We start from the raw sequence: 18416 nt of genomic DNA, 5'->3' as shown, positions 1-18416 counted from the left end.
AAAAAACAAATGCATTAGATAATTTTGTGGATGTTAAAAATCCTCAAGAATTATGACAGCAAAGATCTGAGGCCAAAGATTCACACCCTGGGATATTTTAAAGAGGAGACTTGGCAAACAGCTTGGAATTATTAAAGTGAAGCAGGAAGAGATGTAACATATCTCCATGGCAGTGGTGTGTTGGGCGACAGAGACAAAAGACCCACAGTGTGGGAATTGGAAGCCCTGTCTTCCAGCAGGACAGTTCTGAAGAGAAGTGAGAACTTTTAGGGAAGATAGGAACAGTAGAGTGGGAGTGTTGATGAAGGGTTTAGGGTCTAGTATGTACAGTGAAAGACTATAGAGGTGTTAAATTGGTTGGGATGGAGGGTACACAGAACCGCAACAGATTCAAACCTTGATGAAAAGAAGGCCTCGGGGTCCTGGGCTGCTTGTGCTGACTGAACAAACAGAGGTAAAAGTCCTTATGTGGATGTCTTAAGCAGGTTGTGGCCGTAAATATGCCCCTTGAGATGATTTTTAAAACTTGATGCTGTAGGCTGGGTGCTAGTGGTTCATGGCTATAATCCTAGCTACTTGGGAGGCAGAGATCAGGAGGATGGTGGTTCAAAGCCAGTCTGGGCAAATAGTTTGCCAACCCTATCTCAAAATTGCCCAACACAAAAAAGGGCTGGTGGAGTGGCTCAAGCGGTAGAGTGCCTGCCCAACAAGTATGAGGCCCTGAGTTCAAAACCCCAATAACACAAAAACAAAAAAACTTGATGAAAAAATTAAATTGTTATGGTAAATGAGAAAATGTCAGTGTTGGGAGAGAGTTTAATTGCATTGAAATTATAAATTATATAGAAATGTCCATGAATAACAAATGCTGATGATTAATTCTAATTTGAAAAATAATGTATTCAAGTTTGATTTAAAAAATTGCAACCACCTAAAGGTTTCCAACTAAGAACTAAAATTCACTAATTTGGTTTTATTAAAATTAGAAGACCAATAAACCTTAGTAAATCTTTAAACTTTTAAACTCATTTAAAACAAGATTGCATTAAATCTAAGTAACATGCTCTTAAGTGACTTCATTAATAAACTCAGTTGAAGTATTTATTAATTGATGAAGTATTTTGAGCTCTGGTGATAATTTTCATTTATTTTTAGAATCAGATTTTGGCTCACTTATATAGGTATAATACCCTATGTAATGAATGTTTGGGATTCTAGTGGAGACTGAGCTCACACTGTGAATGGAGTAACTTCATAGAGATGAAAAATAATAACACCTCAAAGTAATGTGTGCCTGTGGGAAATTCATAGCTGACACACAGGGATGTCCCTCAGGATTAGCAAATGGAGAAGCACAATTCTGATCAAAAAAAGCGGCTTATTCCTCTATGTAAGCAACACTGACTGCCCAACAATGGTCCACTGGCCTGATCAATTATTAGCAGTTGAATTTCTAATTACTATGTGAAAATTCTGCCCTAAATGGTTTAAAAGATTCTGGGGAATTCTCTATTTCATCATTTTGTTTAAAGTATTTTGTGGGATATTCCCAGGATGGGGAACATGAAAGAATACTGTCAAAATCCATTTCTAAAAGCCTTGTATGTGTAACCTGAGGATAGAAGCAACCTCCGTTGCTAAGGATATATTTAGCCAGGAAAAGTAAGGCTGTGACAGCCCTTTCTGCATCCATTTGTAAACCTGTCATCCCTTCCAAAATCGATGCCACTCTGTCCACAATTAGATCTCACTGCTTTGTAGCATTCCAACAGAGTTGTGCTTTTAAAGAGTTTTGATCAATACTGGATCAAGGGAAGGTAAACTGGAAACAGACTTATCACTTAACTTTCACTGGGGTTAGTATGTGTGTCTTCAGCAGGAAATCAAAGACAAAACAACAACACATTGCCTCCACACCTCCAAAACCCTGAGGAAATAACCTTTAAATATGGATCTTTAAAAACTGTGAGGAGGCTAAGTAAGGTGGGTCTTGAGTTTCTGAAACACTGTGTCTTTTAAAAAAAATTATGATAAATTTATCTAAAACATCTATTCTCACTCATGTCATTTGAGAGATATTAGCTTTTCTTTCAAAATGTTAGCAGTTTGAATTCTGTACATAGAACCATGTAGGCATTTTTAATTTGGAGGGGATTTTCTCACCTAGAGCTCTCACTAGAAGACACTATTTTACCACCAAAAGTGCTGTCAGTTGCAAGCACAAAAATACCCTCACTGTGCTTCTCTTTCCTTCTTATTAAAGGAACTGTAATTTTAAGGATTTCATCTTTACAAATATCAAATTATTCCAGGTCTTAAATGAAAATGTTAGTCTTTCAGACCTTGAGAGGAAAAATCATTTTTGGATTGTGAATTTCAGTGCGTTTGTTTGCAAGTTATGACAAGTTTCAGGTCTGTTTTCACATTCTTAATTAATAGTCTAAGCAACATACAGTACTAATTGCTAACATATGACCACTTACTATGCATCAGATACTATCCTAATTGCTTTACACATGTTAAGTAATGAAGTTCTTAAAACGAGCTTAGAAGTCAAAGTAATTTACTTTTTAAATTATTTTAAAATAAGAAAACTGGAGGACTAGACACATGCTTGTAATCCTACCTACTCTGGAGGTAAAGGTAGGAGGATTACTGATCACCAGGTCTAGCCTTGGACAAAAACTCAAGAGTCTATCTGAAAATACACTAAAAGCAAAAAGATGAGGGGAGGGGTGTAGCTCAACTGATAGAACTTTTGCCTACCAAATGAGAGGTCCTGAGAGGTGCTGAGTTCAAACCCTAGTACAACAAACAAAACAAAAGAACAAAACAATATCCAAACTTCAGTATAAAAAGGTTGAAAAGTAATCCAAAATTATATGTCTACTAAGTGATAAGGTAGTATAATTGAGGAGCCTATGTGTGACCAGTACTAACAACTACCTCCCATTCTCAATAACTGGGAATACATCAACATAACTGATTCAAATTTGATTTTCTCCCAAGTGCAATTTCCTTCTTTTTTTGTTTTAATACAATAATTATAAAACCAAGTTCCTTATTAGTGACATATCAATTCTAAGGAGAGGCAAGGCCTTCTAGGTTCAAATTAAAGCTTTGTCAGTTACTGTACATTAACTTTGTAAGCCTTGTGTTTAACCTTCTAAACCTTTAGGAAGCTTCTACCTTCTTAAACTTCTGAAGTATTCAAATGAGGACTTAGTACTTGTAAGTAACTAATGAAATAATTGATCAAAACATCTAGCACAATTTGTGAGATGCAGTTATGACTATATGAAATATTGTTTAAGCAGTATTTAATTCTGTCTGGGTGCTCTTCCAGATCATTACAGAGGACTCATTAAAAGCACAGAATGAGCTAATTTGATGATAAAATTATATTAATGAAAAGCCATTTAAATATTTGTAGACCTCTACTCGCAATGATAAATTTAGCTTTAGTGGAACTAATTTTGTAATATTCCTTTACTGTAGTTTCTTGTACAGAAAATTGAATCATTTTATTTGCATATAATTATCTAAGAAACAGGCACCCATCATTTTATAGGACAGGATAAGGATAATGATGTATTAATAGTCTGTGGTATACTCTAGATTTTAGCTTTTCCTTGGAATAAAATCCATTCTCTTCACCCTTCTCAGCAATCTCTTTCCAAAATGTCCTCCAAAATCTCTACTTCATTTTAAGCAAACTCAAACACTTCTAAACTCTTTCGAAGATGCATACTCTATCTTCTTGTCTTAACTAGACTCTAAACATGACCACTTTTCATGAACCCTTTTAAAGCTGATTCTATTTTTTTTCTTTCATATCATATGTACCCTAGGCTCAGGTATGCGATTAGTGTCTTCCTGCTCAGATCATTTCCCAGTTCTTTTATATTTAAAAGTAACATCTGCTTCTTTAAAAGTTCATTCTCTCTTTTACTTCTCATGAAAAAGCAAAAACAAAACAACAACCAAAAAACCCTTACATACTGCCTGTTTACCACATTTATTAAGATTCATGTACCTGAACTGAAGCATCTAATTCTGCAACATTTGCTTTCATTCTAGGTTATTTAAACATTTTTCCAATATCCTGGTTTTACTTTGACTTAAACTTCAATGACTTTTTCTTCCCCCACCCCACCTCCTGACCACTTTTCCCTCTGCTTTTTGCATCCTAAAACTCATTGGAAATTATCCCAATAAGCAAATATTTCTGTAAAAAATCATAACATCCATAGACAACCTCCTTTTCTGATAGTTCACATTTAGCATTTCCATTGTTACATAAAATTAATCTATGCTCTTTTGTTCCACTGATTTTTCTACTTCTTTCTCCTATCTTTTCAACCATTTCTCCATTTCATGCAGTTTGGATGCTTGAGTTTTATCATTACAATCAGCACCTATTCTCTTGTACTGCCCATCTATTTATTACTGCAGAGAAAGGATTTTCTTCCCTAATACAATTTCATGGCCTTTCTGCTCCTAAGGATCTTATTCTCTGTTGGCTCTCTATTCCCCCTACCAAATCATGTACCACCTCTTTCTACTGAATTCTTTGCATCAGGAAAAAGTTGGTAAAGTGTTTTAATACTGCAGTAATTTGTGTAATGAAAAATTAATATCCTATAGAAAATGACGTAAGTGGGAGATAGTAAAAATGGACATGGAGAAATAAATTGCTTATTATCACCTATCTAAAAAAAAGCAGATTAGTAAGCAGCAGGCAAGCATTGTTGGACATAGGTGGACATAGGGCTCTTTTTTGTAGCAATAGCTTACTTAGCTCTTTCTGACCTAAATAGCTTTCAAATGAACAACACAAATCTACCCAAATGAAAGTACACTTCTTTGCACACATACTATATATAGATGTAATGAATGATACAGCAAAAGCATTCATTAATTGCCTTTTTCTTGGGAAGTTAGGATGAAAGGATCATGAAAAAGAATTTTTTTCTGTTTAGCCTTCAGTTGTTTTAAAATTTAATAGTTTATAAACTATTTCTTATCAAAACTGAAGAAAGTAAAATATACCCTCTTAAAAATGGCACCTAGTGTTATCATTGAGGCTATTGTTTGATCATGTTAGTGCAAGATATCTACCTTCATCAATATTTCTAATTTCTAAAAATTTGCTTTTATTCCTTTGACAGTGACTAATAATTCAATGTTAGTCTTTCCATGAAACCCAGCAAAATATTAACAGTAAAATCTCAGAATCATGTTATATTTTTTATTTTATCTAAGAATGTAAGTTTATCAATATTAACATAACTTCCTTGATGATCTGAAATAAGTTCAGAGTTACTGATTAAACTGGGATAAAATTCCTTTGATGAAAACACATTGAGGGAAATCAGATAATCAATATGGAGTGCAAAGGAATTTCTCTAACTTTGTCTTGCATACATTGTTTGGGGCATTTCTCCCTCTTGCCCCCCCACCCACTCCTGCTCCTCCCAACTCCCCTCATTTACAGGCAGAACCTGTTCTGCCCTCTTCTCCAGTTTTGTTGAAAAGAAGACATAAGCAATAATAAGAAAGACATAGCGTTTTTGCTAGTTAAGATAAGGATAACTATACAGAGAGATTAGCATTGCTTCCATGCACAGGTGTGTTACAACCCAAATTGATTCATCTCTACCAAACCTCTTCACTACTTCCTGATCCCCATCCCATAGTGACCTCTGTCATTTTAAGGTTACTATATTAGTTCCTCCACAGTGGGTACATCAACACTTTCAAGTTTTGGGTTTCCTACCTTTCCCTATTCCTCCTGTACTTGTTCTCCCCTTAGCGTGTGACCCATGTCCAATAATATTACTGTATTTGTTTTAGGTCTAAAGACTGCATATGAGGGAGAATATACGATTTTTGGTCTTCTGAGCCTGGCTAACTTCGCTTAAGATGATGTTCTCCAGTTCCATCCATTTACTTGCTAATGACAAGATTTCATCTTAGTGGCTGAGTAAAATTCCATTGTGTATAAATACATTTTCTTAATCCATTCCTCAGTAGTGGAGTATCTTGGCTGTTTCCATAACTTAGCTATTGTGAATAGCACTGCAATAAACATGGATATCTAGGTGCCTCTGGAGTAACCTGAGTCACATTCCTTTGGGTATACCCCAGGAATGGGATTGCTGGATCATATGACAGATCTATGATTTTTTTTTATTCATATGTGCATACAATGTTTGAGTCATTTTTCTCCCCTTCCCCCACCCTCTCCCTTACCCCCCTGCTCCCTCCCTCTCCCCCCACCCCCTCAATACCCAGCATAAACTATTTTGCCCTTATCTCTAATTTTGCTGAAGAGAGAGTATAAGCAATAATAGGAAGGAACAAGGGTTTTTGCTAGTTGAGATAAGGATAGCTATAAAGGGAGTTGACTTGCATTGATTTCCTGTGCATGTGTGTTACCTTCTAGGTTAATCCTTTTTGATCTAACCTTTTCTCTAGTTCCTGGTCCCCCTTCTCCTGTTGGCCTCAGTTGCTTTAAAGTATCTGCTTTAGTTTCTCTGCATTGAGGGCAACAAATGCTATCTAGTTTTTTGGGTGTCTTACCTATCCTCACACCTCCCTAGTGTGCTCTCGCTTTATAATGTGATCAAAGTCCAATTCCCTTGTTGTGTTTGCCCTTGATCTAATGTCCGCATATGAGGGAGAACATACGATTTTTGGTCTTTTGGGCCAGGCTAACCTCACTCAGAATGATGTTCTGCTGTTCCATCCATTTACCTGCGAATGATAACATTTCCTTCTTCTTCATGGCTGCATAAAATTCCATGTGTATAAATGCCACATTTTCTTAATCCATTTGTCAGTAGTGGGGCATCTTGGCTGTTTCCATAACTTGGCTATTGTGAATGGTGCTGCAGTAAACATGGGTGTGCAGGTGCCTTTGGAGTAACCTGTGTCACAGTCTTTTGGGTATATCCCCAAGAGTGGTATTGCTGGATCAAATGGTAGATCAATGTTTAGCTTTTTAAGTAGCCTCCAAATGTTTTTCCAGATCTATGTTTAGTTTTTAGGAAGCCGCCATATTGTTTTCCAGAGAGGTTGTACAAGGTTGCATTTCCACCAGCAGTGTGTGAGGGCTACTTTTTCCCACATCCTTGCCAGTGTTTATTGTTAGTGGTGTTCTTGATGATAGATAGCTATTCTAACAGGAGTGAGGTGGAATCTTAGTGTGGTTTTGATTTGCATTTCATTTATTGCCAGAGATGTTGAGCATTTTTTCATGTGTTTTTTTGGCCATTTGGATTTCTTCTTTTGAAAAAGTGCTGTGTAGTTCAGTTGCCTGTTTCTTTTTTGGTTCATTGATTGTGGGGGAGTTTAGTTTTTTAAGCTCCCTTTATATTCTGGTTATCAGTCCTTTGTCTGATGTGTAGCTGGCAAATATTTTCTCCCACTCTGTGGGTGGTCTCTTCAGTTTAGAGACCATTTCTTTTGTGTGCAGAAGCCTTTTAATTTAATGTAGTCCCATTTGTCCATTATTTCTCTTTGTTGCTGACCTGCTGGGGGTTCTATTGAGGAAGCCCTTGCCTATACCTATTGTTTCCAGGGTATTCCATGCTCTTTTCTGTACTAGCTTCAGTTTTGGGTCTGATATTAAGGTCCTTGATCCATTTTGAGTTGATACTAGTACAGGGTGACAAGCAGGGATCTAGTTTCAGTTTTCTTCATGCAGATAACCACTTTTCCCAGCAACATTTGTTGAAAAGGCTATTTTCCATTGTATGATTTTGGTGCCTTTCTCAAAAATAAGGTGGGCATACCTGTGTGGATTCATATCCGAGCCCTCTATTTTGTTCCACTGGGCTTCATTTCGGTTTTTGTGCCAGTGCCATGCTGTTTTTATTGCTATTGCTTTGTAATATAGTTTGAAGTTGGGTATTGTGATACCTCCAGCATTGCTCTTTTTGCTGAGTATTGCCTTGACTATTCGTGGTCTCTTTTGTTTCCAAGCAAACTTTAGGGTAGATTTTTCAATTTCTGTGATGAATGTCATTGGGGTTTTAATGGGAATTGCACTAAACATGTAGATTGCTTTTGGTAGTATAGACATTTTTACTATGTTGATTCTGCCAATCCATGAGCATGGAGATCTCTCCACCTTCTGTAGTCTTTCTTAATCTCTTTTACAAAGAACTTCTTTGTAGTTCTCCTTGTAGAGGTAATTAACATCCTTGTTAAGTTTACTTCTAGGTATTTGATTTTTTTTAAGGCTATTGTAAATAGAATTGTTTTCATATATTCTTTATTTGTTCATTGTTGATATATAGAAAAGCTAATTATTTTTGTAAGTTGATTTTGTATCCTGGCATGTTGCTATAGCTGTTTATGGTGTCTAGAAGTTTTTGGGTAGAATTTTTTGGGTCTTTGAGGTATAGGATCATGCCATCTACAAATAGGGATATTTTGAAAGTTTCTTTACCTACTTGTATTCCTTTTATTTCTTCTTCTTGTCTTATTGCTCTGGATAGGAATTCAAGGACTATGTTGAACAGGAATGGAGAGAGTGGGCACCCTTGCCTCATTCCTGATTTTAGGGGAGATGGTTTCAGTTTTTCTCCATTAAGTATGATGTTGGCTTTAGGTTTGTCATATATAGCCTTTATAATATTTAGGTACATTCCTTGCATTCCTAGTTTTCTTAGAGCTTTTATCATGAAGTGATGGTGTATCTTATCAAAGGCATTTTCTGCATCTATTGAGATGATCAAGTGGTTTATGTCTTTGCTTCTATTAATGTGTTGTATTACATTTATAGACTTGCATATGCTGAACCACTCCTGCATCCCTGGGATGAAGCTGACTTTGTCATCGTGAATGATCTTTCTGATACACTGTTGGATTTGGTTTGCCATTACCTTATTGAGGATTTTTGCATCAATGTTTATTAAGGAGATTAGCCTATAAGTCTCCTTTTTGGATATGTCTTTGTCTGGTTTTCAGATGAGTGTAATACTGGATTCATAGAATGAGTTAGGCAGTGTTTCTTCCCTTTCTATTTCATGGAACAGTTTAAGGAGAGTTGGTATTAGTTCTTCTTTAAAGGTCTGATAGAATTCAGCAGAGAATCCATCAGGTCCTGGGCTTTTCTTTTTTGGGAAACTCTTCCTTGCTGCTTCAATTTCATTTTGTGTCATAGATCTGTTTAGGTGGTTAATATCTTCTTGGTTCAATTTTGGGTGGTCATAAGTATCTAGAAATTTGTCCATTTCTTCAAGATTTTCAAATTTATTGAAATATAGATTCCCAAAGTAATCCCTGATGATTCCCTGGATTTCTCCCCCTTTGAATTTCTGATTTTATTTATTTAGCTTTTTTCTCCCCTCATTTTAGTCAGGTTTGCCAGGGGTCTGTCAATCTTGTTTATTTTTTCAAAGAAACAGCTTTTTGTTTCATTGATTCTCTGTATGGTTTTTTTGGTCTCTATTTCATTAATTTAGGCCTTTGTTTTTATTATTTCTCTGTTCTTCTTGTTTTGGGTTTTGCTTTTTCTTGTTTTTCTAGGAGTTTGAGATGTAGCATTAGGTCATTGGTTTGAGATCTTTCTGTCCTTTTAATATATGCACTCATGGCTATAAACTTTCTTCTTATGACTGCCTTTGATGTGTCCCATGTGTTCTGGTAGGTCGTGTTTTCATTTTCATTAACTTTCAGGAAGCTTTTAATTACCCCTTTTATTTCATTGATGACTCACTGATCATTGATCAATGTGTTGTTCAGCTTCCAACTGTTTGTTGTTGTTTTTGTTGTTGAGTTCTAGTTTTAATACATTGTGATCAGATAGAATGCATGGGATTATTTCTATTTTCTTATATTTGCTGAGCCTTCTTTGCACCCTAAGATATGATCAATTTTGGAGAAAGTTCCATGGGCTGCTAAGAAGAAAGTATATTGTGCTGATGTTGGATGAAATATTCTGTAGACATCATCTAGGTCCATTTAATGTATGGTGTGATTTAGTTCTAGAATTTCTTTATTGATTTTTTGTTTGGATGACCTATTTATTGGTGATTGGGGTATCAAAGTCTCCCACTACCACTGTATTGGAGTCTATATGAGCTTTTAAGTCCTTAAAAGTATGTTTGATGAAAATGGGCACACTGAGATTGGGTGCATATAGGTTGATCATTATTATTTCCTTTTGGTGTATTCCCCTTTTATTAGTATGGAGTGTCCTTCTTTATCTCTTTTGACCAATGTACGTTTGAAGTCTACTTTGTCTGAGATAAGTATTGCTACTCCTGCCTGTTTTGGTGGGGCCATTGCCTTGGTAAATCTTCTTCCAGTCTTTCACCCTAAGCCAGTGTTTGTTTCTGTCAATGAGTTGGGTATCCTGTAAGCACAGATTGTTGGATCTTTGTTTTTTAATCCAGTTTACCAAATGGTTTCTTTCTATGGGGGTTTGAGTCTGTTGACATTCAGTGTTACTATTTATATGTATGTAGTGATTCCTGTCATTTGGTGTTTTTGTTGTTTAAGGGTTTGATTGTGTGCAGCTGAATTAATTTTACTCTGATTCCTTGTTGTTTCTTTTCCTGTGGTTTGATACTGCCTATCCTCTCATGGCTTTGTTTGGTTTCATTTTCTGTGTGAATTACTTGGAGAATCTTTTGTAGTGGTGTCTTGGTGGTGATATATCGTTTTAGGTTCTGCTTATTGTGGAAGACTTTTATTGCTCCATCTATTTTGAATGATTGTTTTGCTGGGTAGAATATCTTAAGGTTGAAGCTATCCTCATTCAGTGCCTGGAATTCCTCACTCCATGCCCTTTTTGCCTTAAGGGTTCTGTTAAGAAATCTGCTGTGATTTTGATGGGTTTACTTTTATATATTATTTATTTTTTCTCTCTTTCAGCCTTCATTTTTCTTTCTCTGTTCTCTGTGCTTGTTATTTTAATGATAATATGTCATGGGGTAGTTCTATTTTGGTCAAGTCTGTTTGGTGTCCTGGAGCCTTCCTTTATCTGAAAGGGCATAACTTTCTCTAGATTTGGGAAAGTTTCTGTTATTATTTTATTGAATATATTACAAATCCCTTTTGCTTAGATCTTTTCTCCTTCTTCAATGCCCATGATTCTCAGGTTTGGTCTTTTGATAGAATTGGTGAGTTCTTGCATATTCTTTTCACAGGTCTTGAATTGTTTGACTAATAGTTCTTCAGTTTTTCCTTTAATTTCTATTTTATCTTTGAGTTCTGAGATTCTGTCTTCTGCTTGTTCTAGTTTGTTGGAGTGGGCTTCCATTGTATTTTGTGTTTCTGTTTCATTATTTTTTCTGAGTTTTTCTATATCATGGGTCACTTCCTTTTTAATATTTTCTATTTTCATCTTTAATTCATTTATCTCTCTATTTATAGTGTTCTGTGTTTCACTTTGATATTTATTTAGGGCTCCTAAGAGTTCATTTATTTGTTTCTGTATCTTCTTATATTCTTCAGTTTTGGTGTCTTGAAATTTCTTGAGTGCAACTTGTACATTTTGATTAACCTTGTCTAGTATCATCTCCATGACCATCTCAGTGATTACTTGCAGGATTTCTTCTTTGAGTATGTTTTTGTGGGTATCATTGGGTTCCTTGGTGTCATTTATCTTTGTTTTGTTGGAGTCTGGAACTGGTATCCATTTTATTCATTTCCCTCTGAATCCTGTATTAAATTACTTTTGGAGGGGAGAATGTTTTCCATCCCTTTTTCTTCTTCCCCTTACTCCACTCAATACTATGCAAATATGTTCTTGATAGGCTAGTTGGTGGTTTTAGTCACCTGTTTTTTTTCCCTTGATTTAATTTTTGTTTTGTGGCTGTCTTGGGTTTTTAGCTAGGTTAGTGTGCTATTTCTGTCCCTGATCTGTGTGTAATTTAGTAATAACTAATTCACAGGTTAAATACCCTACCAGTAGTTTGCATGTCTTATAAAAGACCCCTTGGTTGTAATATTTGTAAGCAATGGGAGTTGGGGGCTTAATGTTTGTAAGGCTAGCTATAGATATTTGGGGAATTGGATAGGGTGGCACTAAAGGAGGAGATGGGAATTGGGGTGGGTGAGTGGGGGAAGCAATGTGGGGGCTGCTGGGTTTTGTGGTCCTTGTGTGTGTTTGGGTGTATATCTGTTGTTGTAGTAGAGGGTGCTTGTGTTAGGGATTGCAGGGGATTGGGGTGTGTAAGTTGGTATAGTAGGTTGGCAGTGAGTGTGTAGGAGGGAGCAGTAGTCTGGTGACAGGATGGGAGGGAATGGGAGGGGAAGGTGAGGGCTGGAGGAGAGAGTGGGTTAGAAGGTGCAGAATGAGTTGTTGGGGAGGTGACCAATGGATTTTAGCACAGGAGAAGGAGGGAAAGAGTGAAGGGGATAAGAGTAGGGATGAGAAGATCATGATGGTAAAGTTGATAGTATAGAAAGAAAAAAGTCAATAGCAATAAAAATAAAAATAGAAAACCCACAATAACAAAACAACCAAAAAAACCCTAATGAAATCAATGGGAAAAAATGAACAAACAAACAAACAGAAACAAGAGAAAAGGAAAAAATAAAAAAGAAAGAAAAACACCAGGTTCAGGAACAATAGAATTGCAGTCTTAGTTTAAATTCTAGAGTTACTCCTGCAGCATCCAGTTGTGGTATTGGCATATAAGCAGAAGCTCTGAAATGGTCTCACCAGGTGATTGGTTTGTGAGTAGTGTTTTGTTCTTCTGTTTACCAGTTACATTGAAATTGTGAGGTGGGGTAGCTTTGCCAGATCATGCAGGGTGGTCAGAGGTATTGATTTCCTTAGCTGATAGCCATGTTACCCTTCAGCTGCAGCTGCTTGTTCAGCTCCTCCCCTAGTGAGGTGTAGCAGTTTAAGTTTGAATGCTGCCCTCCTGTTCAGGAGATCAGCTCTGTAGTCCACTACCTGCCCTGCTTTGGTGGTGGCTTTTCTCTGAGCTTGTTTACTGGGATTTCTGCACTGGGGGCTTATTTCTTTGTCCCATGTCCTTTCTTTGGGACAGGTTCAGTGTTCTATCAGCCTCCCCTCTGCTGTCAGTGTGTTATGATGGTTCGCTGTTCATTTTTCAATTTTGTGGGACAGTTTGACTTTGGGTGCTGCTCACTGGCTCAGGAGATGAGCTCTGTGATCCGCTACCTGCCCTGCTTCAGGGAGTGGCTTATTGCCTGCTGGCTCTTGGCCTTCCTGCCTTTCCCGTGTTTGTTTATTGATAGTTCATGCTGAGATTAGCTCCTTGCTTCTCCCCCTTTCTCTGATGCACTTTCAGCATTCCTGCCCTCTCCACTATTGTGCTAGATTATAGTTTGCTGTTTGTTGTTCAGGGTTTTTTTTGGACGGGGGTGTCAGTCTGCCCAGGGGCTGTGCTGGTTTATCCCTAGGATGGCTGGGGCAATTCTGTGTGATGCATAATACTCACCTGTTTGGTATGTCAAATGTCTCTCAGGCAGATTTGGAGCCAGCAGTGGCAGCTGCAGCAACTCTTAAGTTTTCTCAGTGTAACATGTTAAAGGAATGCTTTCCACAGTCTAGGAATTCAAGGTGTCGAAGGTTTCATTCTGGCTCCAGTGTCTCAGAGAGGTTTTGGAGTCACAGAGCTTAGGTTATCTGCTTCTGTACCCTAGTCACCATCTTGGCTTGTCTCTTTGTCTTGATTTCAACTTAAATTTGTCTCTTCAAAGCACTATTTGTTTTTTTGTCTTCTCACTGATTAACTTCAGATTTTTGACCTGAAATGATCCTCAGATTCTTGTATGTATTCCATGGTCCTTAATGATCCTTTTTGATCTTTCAGACTGAATCTGAAGTTTTCTCATTTTTTCTGTCTTTCTTCACTAGCCTTAGTAGCTCTGACTTTTGTCTTGGTTGCAAATCAATTATATTAAATATTTAATTTCTTGTTCATATTATGTTATAGGTGAAAACATGATTATAGTACATTTCTATATAGACTTCCCATCCACTGATTTTCTTATCCTTCTTAAGTGAAAAATATAGCTGTAATGTTCATATTGTACTTGGATTTTAGATATGGACATTTATGAGGTTGGCTGTTTCCTGGGTAACTCTATCTTAAAAGAGTTATATAATATGATTCTTTGTAATGAAGTAAAAATAGCTATGGTACCAAAATATATAAAAAATGATTTAAACCTACTTATTACTTGGGCTAGAACAAATTAATGGACTGTAACTGAATTAACAGCTTGTGAATAATGAACACCAACTTTACCAAGCATCATTTCACAAGAAAAATTTGAGCCTTTAAAGTATTCCATCAATTTCTCTCTGTAAAGTTAAAATAGAATGTTCTCATGTGATAAGAATATTTAAGTTACCCAGTGATTCGTGCTGACTTTATTCATCTTCAAATGTCAAAGTCCAGTTGTCCTACTCTTCTTATAAAATTTTCTGTCATAAAAATTAAAAGACATTGCAGACACAAGTGCTTACTTAACATGATATCACACCCTATTTTAATAAAGACTGACTTAAAAATTATAGCAATAAGTTGTAATTTATGTAAAAAAGGAATTACTTTTACAGAATACATACATTTTAAAAAATATGATTATAAGGATTAAATTTTTTAGGACTTTTGTTTGTCATATATTTTTGTTTGTTTTATTTGAAAACCATATAATCTATTGAAGTCAATAGAATATTAATGACAATCAGTCAATACATAATAAAGATAGGATGATAACATTTATTCCATAGAGTTACAGTTAATTTTTTTTGAGTTACAGTTAATTTAACTGGGGATATATAGTGGTGCTCTGTAGGTGAGTGATGATATTGAAATTTTAAGGTGACATCCTTCAAGAATAAACATCAGGAAGTTCATGCTGTTAGAGGGTCAGCATGACCAAATGGGGAAGGGATTAACTTTCTATAAGATTTGTAGAAAAGAAATGGCACATGGATCTGGTGACTTCATCTTTTAAGCCAAAGATGGAGGATGAGTTATTACAAACATTAATTTACTAATATGTATGTTGGGTTTGTGTTTTTTTTTTAAATTGATAGTACTGAGGTTTGAACTCAGGTTTTTGTGCAGGTGTTCTACCTGCTCTATCACTTAAGCCACATCTCCAGTCCAGGGTTTGTGGTATTTAAAATAAAGTCTCCAGTTAAAGACATATTTGTGGAAAGTAGTACCCACCTCAATCCAGCATCAGTTTGAATTTCTTAATGAATTTCTCTCTGCTTAATGAATTTCTCTCTGGCCAATGCATGTTCCTCATTATAGCTGTATTCTTTTTCCTCCTTTCATGCTTCATTTCAATAAGATGTTAAACTAGATAATGACATTAAATATATTTTGTTGTGGCAATGAACTAACCTTTCAGTTCCTATATCTAGCATTTAGATAAGGAAACACCATGAATCCAGTTTGAAGGATGGAAAATGAGATTATTTGTATTCATAATATTTATAAGATTTATCACTGACAATAAGAAAAACCTACATCTCTGTTTTCAAAATTTAAATTGTTTTCAGTCACCACACTATATTGTCCTTGTGTGTGTGTATGTGCATGTGTGGCTTTTGCTTTCATAATATTTCTTGGGACACAATGAAAAACAGAAAATGAGATACTGTTTTAATGATTATAGATCTAAACTATTCACTTAGAAAATATTTGTCTAGCATGGGTTGGGACCTATAGATGAAAAGATGAATAAAACTTGATACTAGTCTGAAGTAACGCAGAGTCCCAAAGCAGAGACAGAAACCAATGGATAATTTCACAAAGAAAGAGCGTTTGTATCCACCCAAACATCTTGTAGATTTCCAGCACCAGAGAACATGGTGGTAGTGATGCTGAGCTGTGACACCTCACAATCCATGCATGTATTTGCCCTCTTCCCATTCTCCACAGGATGTAGGCATAGCCTGCAAGTGACTGTATTCAAAGTTGGCTGACTCCTGCCAACGTTGGCTCCATCATTCCTCAAACTCTGGGGTGGAGAATGGCTCTTCCAAGGCTGCCTGGAACACTCTACCCAATCTCTACTTCCTCTTCCTTTTTATTGGGATCAGTTTTGCATTGTAGTTTGCTCTCCCAGCTTTCCTCTGTTCTCACTCCAATTTCCCTCCTATGGGCATTTCGCCTAATCTGATTTTTTTATATTTACTCACATCTCAGTATTTCCTTCTTAGAGGATTTTCCCATCTGTTTATTTAGAGGATAACATCAACTGAAGAATTGACCTTTGATTAGGCTTTTCTCTTCAATCAGTGGGCCCTATAATTCCACAATTGAAAGTCAGCTCACTTGAGTTGAAGTGTTCTGATATGTGTGAACGACCTATTAAAATGAAAATGCTATAAAATATTTTCTTTTAAGATATTTGATGGTAGTTTATTGTTGCTGTTAGTTTTGGAGAGAAAGAGAATGATTGGAACGTATACTCAAGCAGAGGAGAAAGGCACTACTGGGGGCAACAGAGCAAGGTAAGACACAAGAATAAAAGAAGCACTGAAAAGTCCACAGACTACCTCAAAAAAGTGAGTTTTAGAACAGCTCTCAGGCAATGATATTAACTGCTTCTTTCATATTTCAAGTCTTGCAAATTGTTTGAATTAATTGTGTGTGTGCCTTGTTCCCAGACTTCTAGAGATTAATCAGCTTTTGTACACTAAGTTAGTTTTGTGTTAACTGTGACAAAATACCTAATATAGCAGCTAAAAAGAGGGAAGATTTATTTTGATTCAGTTTCAGAGGTTCCAATCCTTGGTTAGCTGGTTCCACTACTGGCAGCCAGAGGCAAAGCAGAGCATCATGACAGTGGGAGTATATGGAAGAGGAGGTTGTTCACCACATGGTGGCTGGGAAGCAGACAGAGAGAGAGAGAGAGAGTCACGGAGAGGATATAGCTTCAATGATACATACATAGTGACCTACTTCCTCCAACTGGGTTCCACCTCTGAAGTTTCCATCACCCCTTAATCATGTCATCAAATTGTGAATCCATACATGGATTAATCCTTTGATTAGGTTGGAGTACTCATGATCCAATCACTTCTCAGTGATTGTATCTGCCGGTTGAGGAACCAAGTCTTCAATACATGAGCCTTTTGGGGGACATTTCATATTCAAACCATAACATATGTCTACTTTCAGTTTTAGATCTGACATATAATGAATAACAGGTATTTGTTTCAATACTCATTAATTCATTCATGCATTTCATAGAACTGTCTTATAAGAGCCAGGGGCTCTTATTTCACTAAAACTTATTTTACTAAAGTTTGCATTTTAGTTAGAGGAAAGAGTAAGTGGATAGACTAATGAATATGAAATATGCCATGTGGTGAATTCTATGAATGAAAATAAATCAGGGTACAGGTAGGAGAAAAACTGGGCAGTGGGGGAGGCTGCTAGTGAAATAGGATAGTTAGGGAAGGCGCACTGAAGGATAACATTTCAGTGCAGACTCTGATAAAGCAAAAGGAGGGGCTTTGAGGATGCAGGAAGGAAGAGCGCTCCAAGCTGAGGGAGTAGTGATTAGAAAGACACTGAGGCAGAGGTGAATTGGGAAAGCTTGACCAACAATAGCAAGGGCATCACTGTGGCAGGTCAGAGTGAGGAGTATGACCAGAAGCCAGCAATGCAGTCGCACTAGGGACAGGTGCACTCTTAGGTGACCTCTTGTCTGCTGTAATATGGAAAATAGAAGCTTCTCCTACAAAAATATATATTGGCAGATATTTGCTAGAAATATATTAATATTTAAGGTTCTGTAAAATATACCTCTTGCAAAAGTGTCTGTTTTAAATGAGACCACTTTCCAGAGATTACATCCAAGGAGGTCTGTTGCAATATTAATAAATAGGTTTAATTTTTACAACCTGGCACATTTAGCTGGACTGGACAATCTGGTATAATTTAGACACCAGCTGTGTTCCCTAATAATATCTCACCCTCGAGACAGTCTGATATTTGAACAGCCTAAAATCATTTTTTATTTAGCTATATCCAGGAAATAAGTTAATGTGTTCAATGAAAGCAAGTTAGTGATCAAACAAATGGTTTTAATTTTCAGGAAAAACGCTATTTGGTGATAGTATTTTAACTTGAAGCTTACTGATGCTTCATTTAGGAATTTATGTAATTGCTGGAACACATATAAGAAAACCTAAAGGTAATTTTTAAAAACTCTCTCTTGAATAAATATATATTTAATGAATTACATATTTTCTAGAGTATGTCTAGTGACAATATAAATAATTCTTTACCATGTTACATACTTTAAAAAGTTTTATTACCTAATTTCTTTATTTTATAACAAATATTTAATATTTCTTAAACAGCACCCACACAAAATTCCCCTGGCAAAAGCAATAAAATTAAGCAATATTACTATTTGTTACAATGGAATTTATTTATCCAACT

This window comes from Castor canadensis, chromosome 14 (assembly GCF_047511655.1).
Source record: "Castor canadensis chromosome 14, mCasCan1.hap1v2, whole genome shotgun sequence".
NCBI lineage: Eukaryota > Metazoa > Chordata > Mammalia > Rodentia > Castoridae > Castor > Castor canadensis.
Note: the sequence above shows the minus strand (reverse complement) of the source record.